A 7,867-nucleotide genomic window follows, 5' to 3' on the forward strand; every position below is an offset into this window, starting at 1 on the left:
CTCCTGTCGTTTCTAATTGGCTTATGGAGTGTTTCACTTCGTTCTTTATTTCAGCCTGAGTGGTATTCAATATTTCTAGCTCTTTTCTAATTCAGAAATCTATGCCTCTCTTCCTTCAGTTCTTTTATTTCTTTGTGTGTTCTTTAAATTCACTGATTCTTTTATCATGTTTGTAATTGTTCTTTTGAATTCCATGTCCTGTGTTATCTCGAGGGGGCTCTCAATGTATTCCTCTAGAGGACTATTGGTACTTGGTAGGCATATATTATTTTGTTTTTTCTTGTTATTATATTTTCTCTGTGATTTTGACATGTGAAATTATTTCATAGTTTGCGATTCTTGTGTGAGACTTAAGCCTTTCTTTGTTGAGTTTAGATCTGCTTCTTTTTGTAAACAATATATACCTTTTTGGTTTACTTCTTGGGCCTCTAAGGTTCCAGTTCTCTCTTTTGATTTTATATTGGAGTGGCTGGATTGCTTTTGTCTTCAGGAGTTCCCATAGAGGCCCAAGTCAGATGAGGATCAGATGCTCTCAGGCTTTCTCCTAAGGTCTGGATCCCTCCAGGAAAGATTTTGGCCTCAGGAATTTGGGGGTTGATTGGTCTGGGAGCCGGGCCCAGGAAAGATGCTGGTCTAGGGCAGCTGGTGGCCATGCCACCCAGAGATGCAAAGGCAGATGGGGGTGTGAAGAGGCCCCAAGGGTCCTGGGGACTGCACTGAGGAACTGGGTTGGTCTGGATTGAAAGGATCAGGAAGAGGAGCTGTCAGCCTCTACATCCAGGAAAGAGGCTGGTGGGTTGTGCAGCCCAGGGAAGCAGAAGGAGGTGAGGGTGGGGCCAGGCCCAGAGGGCTCCTGGGGACCCTAGAAGGAACTGGGTTGGTCTGGATGCAAAGGATCAGGATGCAGTGGTGGTTCCCCCAGTGTTTGGAGCACCAAGACAAGGAATGGGACAGGTCCCAGGCTAGGAGGAGAGACAGGCAGGGGAGATGGGAGGGTCAGTGCAGCTGGTGGAGTCAAGGGGTGGAGGGCATGATTGACTTACCAGAGAAAGGCCTGCAGGTCGGAGAGAGGCCTGAGGGTAGTGCAGGCCCAGGGAAGCAGAGGGAGGTGAGGGCAGGGCTAGGCCCAGAGGGCTCCTGGGTTGGTCTGGATGCAAAGGATCAGGAAGCAGTGGTTGTTCCCCTGGTGTCTGGGGCGCCAAGACAAGGAATGGGACAGGACCCAGGCTAGGAGGAGAGATGGTCTCAGCCTGCTTTCTTATGCAGCATAGGCCCACCTGCCCAGGGATGGCACCACCCACAGTGGGCTGGGCCCTCCCACATCACTCAACAATCAAGGTGCCCCATGGACATGGCCACAGGCCAGTCCAATGAAGGCAATTCCCCATTGAGGCTCCCTCAACCCAGGTGTCTCAAATTGACACTAAACCTATCCAGCATAAGAGAAAACCCACAGTGGGAGAAAATCTTCATCAGCAATACATCTGACAGAGGTTTAACATCCAGAATATATAAAGAACTTAAAAAAAAATCAAGAAAGGAAGTAACCCAATTAAAAGATGGATTAAGGAGCTGAACAGAGAGTTCTCAAAAGAAGAAATAAAGATGGCTAAGAAGCATCTTAAAAGGTGTTCAGCATCATTAGTAATTAGGGAAATGCAAATTAAAACTACTTTAAGATTTTATCTTACCCCAGTCAGACTGGCTAAGATCAAGAGAAGAAATGATACCAAATGTTGGAGAGGATGTGGGGAAAGGGGAACACCCATCCACTGCTGGTGGGATTGCAAACCTGTTCAACCCCTTTGGAAAGCAGTGTGGAGAACTCTTAAGAAAGTACAAATGAACTGATCATTTGACCCAGTGGTAATTCCTTGGCATATACCCAAAGGACTCATCCTATTGCAGAGACTCTTGTACATCCATGTTTGTTGCTGCTCTTTTCACAATAGCTAAGAGTTGGAAGCAACCTAAGTGTCCCTCAACTGACAAATGGTTGGTGAAAATGTGATACATTTACACAGTGGAGTTCTCCTCAGCAGTAAAGAAAGAAATCCTGAAATTTGCAGGTAAATGTATGGAACTAGAAACTGTTGTACTAAGTGAAATTACACAGATTCAGAAAAACAAACGATGTATGTTCTACCTCATATGTGGATCCTAGCACCAGATCCTTTTAGGTGAGTATGCAGCTAGAGATAACTACAGGAACCAGGATAATGAAAAGGAACCAGGGAAGTAAAGGAAAAAAAAAGTACCTGAGAGACAAGACCAGTAGGAAAGGGACATATGGATAAAAATGGAGTTACTTAAGTGGATGGAAGGAGAGAGGGTTATTAGAAGGAACCTTGGGGACAAGGGGAAAAGAAGGAGTCAAGAGTGGTAGGACCATAGGAGAAGGGTATTATGAAATGGGGGAAATAGGGACATTTTAAATGGAGAAACGATGGCGGAAGGGTTGGACAGTGAGAGAGAGAAATAACGCCTAGCTAGTTTTAAAAATCTAGAGGGAACCGTATTAGTCCAACAATCTGCTGATAAATTGTACATACATTTATGTATGTACGTGAGTCCATGTGTATAGCTAAAGGCTACATAACAAAAACAGTGCCAGACAGTAGATACCCTTCTTTGAATTGTTGGCCAGGGTGCTCCATGTGACTCCCCAAATTATTTATTTTAATTAGTTTTAAATCTTAACAAGAAGATAGGTTTCATTTATTTTAATTAAAAAATAAAATACATTTATTAATAGGAGTGTGGTTCACCAAAAGCTTTTATGAATGAATATTGTGACATAGGCATTAAAATATTAAAGCAAGAGCAGTGTGATCAGATTCCATATGGAGGATTGGTTTCCAAACTAGGATAAGGAAGATTTTTACCAAGTATCTTTTAAGACGGCAGAAGTGCACATTTTTTCTTCCATCTTTTCCTAAACCGGTACTGTAGGAAAGTAATTGTGAAAAGGGGGTAGGTGCTGAGGAACAGGTCTGTGCATCTGGGCCTTCAAGAACAAGTCTTTGAAGTCATCTGCCTCTGGAGTTTCTGTTTTTCAATCTATAAATAGAAGGAGAATCGAGCAGGTGGATCCCCAGATTGAGGCCAGAAAGAGCCTCTCTCAAAGAGAAACAAGCAGACAACAAAGAGCAAACCCCACCCCATAACCCAGAACAAAGCAAGGTAGTAGATCTATAAGGAGGGAGACAAAATTGAACTTCCTTCAACTTCTGCCACACCGCACGAAGGTTCTACCATTTCCCAATAATGACACAGGCTTAGGGTCACGCAGTGTCCTCAGCCCACGGCCTCTTCTCCCCCAGCCCTTAAACATAGTTTCTGTTGTAAGAACCAAATCAGGAATTTCTCAAGTAAGTGCTTGACTTTTATCATCAAACCACTGTTGGTCACCAAAAGTACCATACCTGTAATTGGCAAACTATACTCGAACTATTTGCCCATGCTTTGAGAAGTTGAAATTGAAAATATTTATCAGTGGTTGGATGTGTGGCTCAGCAGTATAGTATGTGTGAGGCTGGGGTTGGATCCTCAGCACCAAAGGAAGCAAGCAAACAAAACAAGCACAAAACTGTTAAATAGTTAATTCAAAGATTATCAGACAATTTTGTAAGTTGTTTAATTATGTTTGCTGTTTAAAAATAATTGAAATTTTACGCCTTCAATCTCAGCCCTCGGGAGGCAGAGGCAGGTGGATCTCTGCGAGATTGAGGCCACCCTGGTTCACATTGTGACTTCCAAGTGGGCGGTGACTAGGGAGACCCTGTCAAAAAACAACCAATAAAAAGACAAAAAACAAAACAAAAACAAAAACAAAAACAAAAAACCCAACAACAACAAAAAGTAATTGAAATTTTACAACTCACCATTTCCTGAATTTTCCTTTGATAACTAATTTTGAAGATTAGAATAAAACCTGACCTTGTTATTTGATAGCTTCCAAGAGACTAAAAAATAGTTTTAAATAGTTGACGGTGGTTTTTCTTATATGTATTAAATGGATTTGTCTGTATATATAATTTTTCCAATGCCTCGAGAAAGTGCTGAATGCTGTATGTTGATTTGTAGTGTAAAGTCTTTTCGTTGGTACAATTCATACATATTAAGGTTTTATTTATTTATTTTTTATTTTATGTGAATGAGTGTATAGCCTGCATTTATGTGAGTGCACCTATGTTGTGCAGTGTTGCAGAGGTCAGAAGAGGGCTTTGGATTCCCCTGGAACTGCAGTTAAGGATGGATGTAGCCGCCATGTGGGTGCTGGGAATTGAACCCAGGTCCTCTGCAAGAGCAGTCAGTATTCTTAACCACTGAGCCCATCTCTCCAGTCCCCATGTTATGTTTTTTAAAAAATAAGAAATCTTGGGAGGATAAGCTGTCTCAGTTGGGTAACTGCCAAGCCTGATGATTTGCGTTCAATCCCTGAGACTCACATAGGAGAGAGTGGATTCCCTCAAGTTGTCACCTGACCTCCACATATGTGCCATGGCAGATGCACCCCATACAATAAATAAATGTAATGAAAAAAGTTTAAGTAATAAATATTAAAGCTGCTGCTTTTTTTCTTTCTTAAAGAGGAGATCTGGATAAGCAAGGCGATATTCGTGGCTTTCTACCCAAAGACAGCAGAAGACCTAGGAGTTTAGTCGCAGTTGAGCCTTGTAATTGCTAGCAGCTGTGGTGCAGGGTTAGCTGTAAACTTTGCTTGCTTGCTGGGTCAGAGTAATGGTGATGGTAGCGCCTCCTTGCTGATAAGGCAGGCAGTGCTGAAGCACTTGAAATGTTTCTCATGTACAAAAAATGCCCTATGTTTTTTTCATTATTTTTCTCCCAAAACAGGCACCACTTAACATTATATACTTTTGATCATTTTGTATGTGATAAATTAAAATTTTTTCTTTACTGTAGTTTTTACCAGCCAAACAATAGTATTTTAATTCTCTGCATAGCCTCTGCTTGCTTTTCAAATGACAAGCCCAGTGGGGTTATACCTATAATCCCAGCTCTTAGGAGGCAGAGGCTGAAGGATTGCTGTAAGTTTGCAAGTTCAAGGCCAGTCTGGTCTCAGAGTAAGACTCTTAACCTCACAAACACACACATACACACACACACACACACACACACACAAAACCCAAACAAAAAATAAAATGACAACTAGTATAGTTGTTAGGTTGTTAGTATACAGTTTATGTTTTCTGAGTATTACTTTCTTTTACATAGTGATACTGAGAGTAAGAAGGTAAAATTCTGTGCCGCCCCCCCCCCCCAGGAGAAGTGACTTAACAGTTTGGTGTTTGTACTCTAAGCATTTTCTCAAGATGGAAAACTTTCCTTGGAAGTCTATATGTATCCATAAAACATGCTGTTTAATCCAGTACTATAATTTAGCTCTTTTATTTTTGCAGTGTTTGGGGCTAGAAGCCAGGGCTTTGTACATGGAAGACAAATATTTATAACCCCAGTCACACTTAAGAGTTGTCTCCAAATTTTTGCCTCTGTCTATAATGAGTATTAAGTAATTGTTCTTTGTACTTATACTTTGTGTGTCCGTGTGTGTGTGCTGCACGTGCAAATGTTTGTTATATTCCTAGGAGTGGGATTGTTCAAACCCAGTTCATTTAAAATTTTAATGTTTGTGGGGCTGGAGAGATGGCTCAACAGGTAAGAACACTGACTGTCCTTGCAGAAGACCCAGGTTTGAATCCCAGCACCCACATGGCAGCTAACAACTGTCCATAACTCCAGTTCCAGGGGATCCGACAGCCTCTTCTGTCCTCCATGGGCATTGCATGACACGGGTGCACTTACTTACATGCAGGCATAACACTCATACACATAAAAATAATAAAATATTTTGAAAGAATTTAATGTTTGATAGGGCTGGAGAGATGGCTCAACAGTTAAGAACACTGAATGTTCTTTCAGAAGACCCGGGTTCGAATCCCAGCACCCACATGGCAGCTAACAACTGTCTATAACTCTAGTTCCAGGGTATCTGACAGCCTCTTCTGTCCTCCGTGGGCATTGTGGGCATTGCACAACATGGGTGCTCTTACCTACATGCAGTCAATACACATAAAAATGTAAAAATAATAAATTTTAAAAAATTTAATGTTTGTAACTCATATTTTTTTCTTAAAAACTTAAAAGAAATAGACATCCTTCCAACAACATATGAAAATAAACATTTCCCTACTGGCTAACATGAATATTTCTGTGCTTTGCAATCTGATGATGGTATATCATTGCTCTAATGTTCATTTTCCTAATGAAGGGATTGCATATAGTAGGTATATCCCAAATGTATGTCCTATGTATGTGTGTGCATGTGAATATATATATATATATACATGATTCTTTATTACATATGTTGAGATATGCTCCCAGACTATCATTCATATTTTATGTTTTGTTTATAAAATTTTTTGTAAGGCAGGAATTTTCTATTTTAAAATCATGCTTTTTTTTTGTCTTTCTGTGTAACTTTTGGATTTTGTGCCTTATTGTAGAGCAGCCTTTTCTATCTCAAGATTATAAACAATTTATCCCATATTTCCTAATATGTTTTTAGTTTAAAGACATGTTTGGCTCCTTAACTCAGTTTGAAGTTATAAATAAAGTATGACTGTTCCCTTTCCCCAACATGAATGCACAGCTATCCTCAGTATTATTTATTGAATAGTGTATCTATTTCCTCCTTGATTTAACATTTTTATTGTTTCAAATTCTCACAGATATATCTTCTTTTGTTCATTACTATTATTCCCTATCCTGTCATCATATTTAGTAATTCTTCTTCCTCTTCCTCCTCCTCCTCCTCTTCCTCTTCTTCCTTCTTGCCCCCTTTTCTCCCTGTAACCCTTAGATGGCCTGGAACTTGCTATGTAGACCAGGATGGCCTCCCGCCTACCTCTGCCTGTGCTCGGACTAAAGGTGTGCACCACCACATCCTGCTATATGTAATTCTTTTAAAATTACATGTTTAACAGACATACTTTGAGGCCTATCATAATTTGGTCAGAGGGACATAAAGGACAGTTTTTGCTCCTTGCCTTCCTAGGTCAACTAGTTCCAGGGGACTATGAGCATCTCTCAAAATGTCCTGTAATTGTGGTGGGTCACCTGTCCTCTTGATCATGGAGGACGAGGAGACCCCACGAGATGAATTTGAACCAGTGTCCAGTCCACAAAGAGGAGGGTCAACACAGAGGAATCATTTCCTCCATGCTTCCAAGCGAAGCCAGCCATGGTCGAGTAGGACCTTTGACTTATCTTCATATAGGTGGAACTGGTAAAAGAAAGGAGCCTGGGGCTCCTCCCAAGTCTATGTGACCCCTGAGGAACAGATCTTCAAACAACCTTAAGAGTAAAAATAAATTGGTTTATCTGGGCCAACTGTATGACCTTAAACACCCAAAAGGAAAGTAGAACCAAAGATTAAAGGGGCCGATATAATTTTTTAAGAGTCCATATGTATAGCTAAAGGCTACATAACAAGCAACAATGCCAGATAAAAGGTACCTTCTTTTGAGTTGTTGGCCAGGCTGGCCAAAGGGACGCCCAGTTAGTAACCCAGCATAGAACTGGAAAAATGAACAGCAGACCCCAATCTTATCTAAAGGACTATTGACAACTGATTGCTGCTAGAAGAGGAAGAGCTGACCCTCCTAAAACAAAGACCTCTAGGTAGGCTGAGTAGATTCACCAGAAGGGCAAGTAGTGGGGAATGGCTGGGGGTCCTGACAATATAGCAGACAGTAGCAGGGATATCAGAATATAAGGCTGTAGTTGGGGGAGGGAGGCTCTGGGAAGGTGCCATCTGGGAAGTGGGTGTATAGTTGAATAAGAT

General features: G+C 41.1%; 1 protein-coding gene across 3 annotated transcripts in view; it reads left to right on the forward strand.

The window, feature by feature from the left end:
* Positions 1 to 7,867, forward strand: part of Snx25 (sorting nexin 25) — a 161,381-nt gene that overhangs the window by 34,845 nt on the left and 118,669 nt on the right. The gene's annotated exons all lie outside the window — the stretch shown is intronic.

This window comes from Nannospalax galili, unplaced genomic scaffold, assembly GCF_000622305.1.
Source record: "Nannospalax galili isolate Female #2095 unplaced genomic scaffold, S.galili_v1.0 scaffold46, whole genome shotgun sequence".
NCBI lineage: Eukaryota > Metazoa > Chordata > Mammalia > Rodentia > Spalacidae > Nannospalax > Nannospalax galili.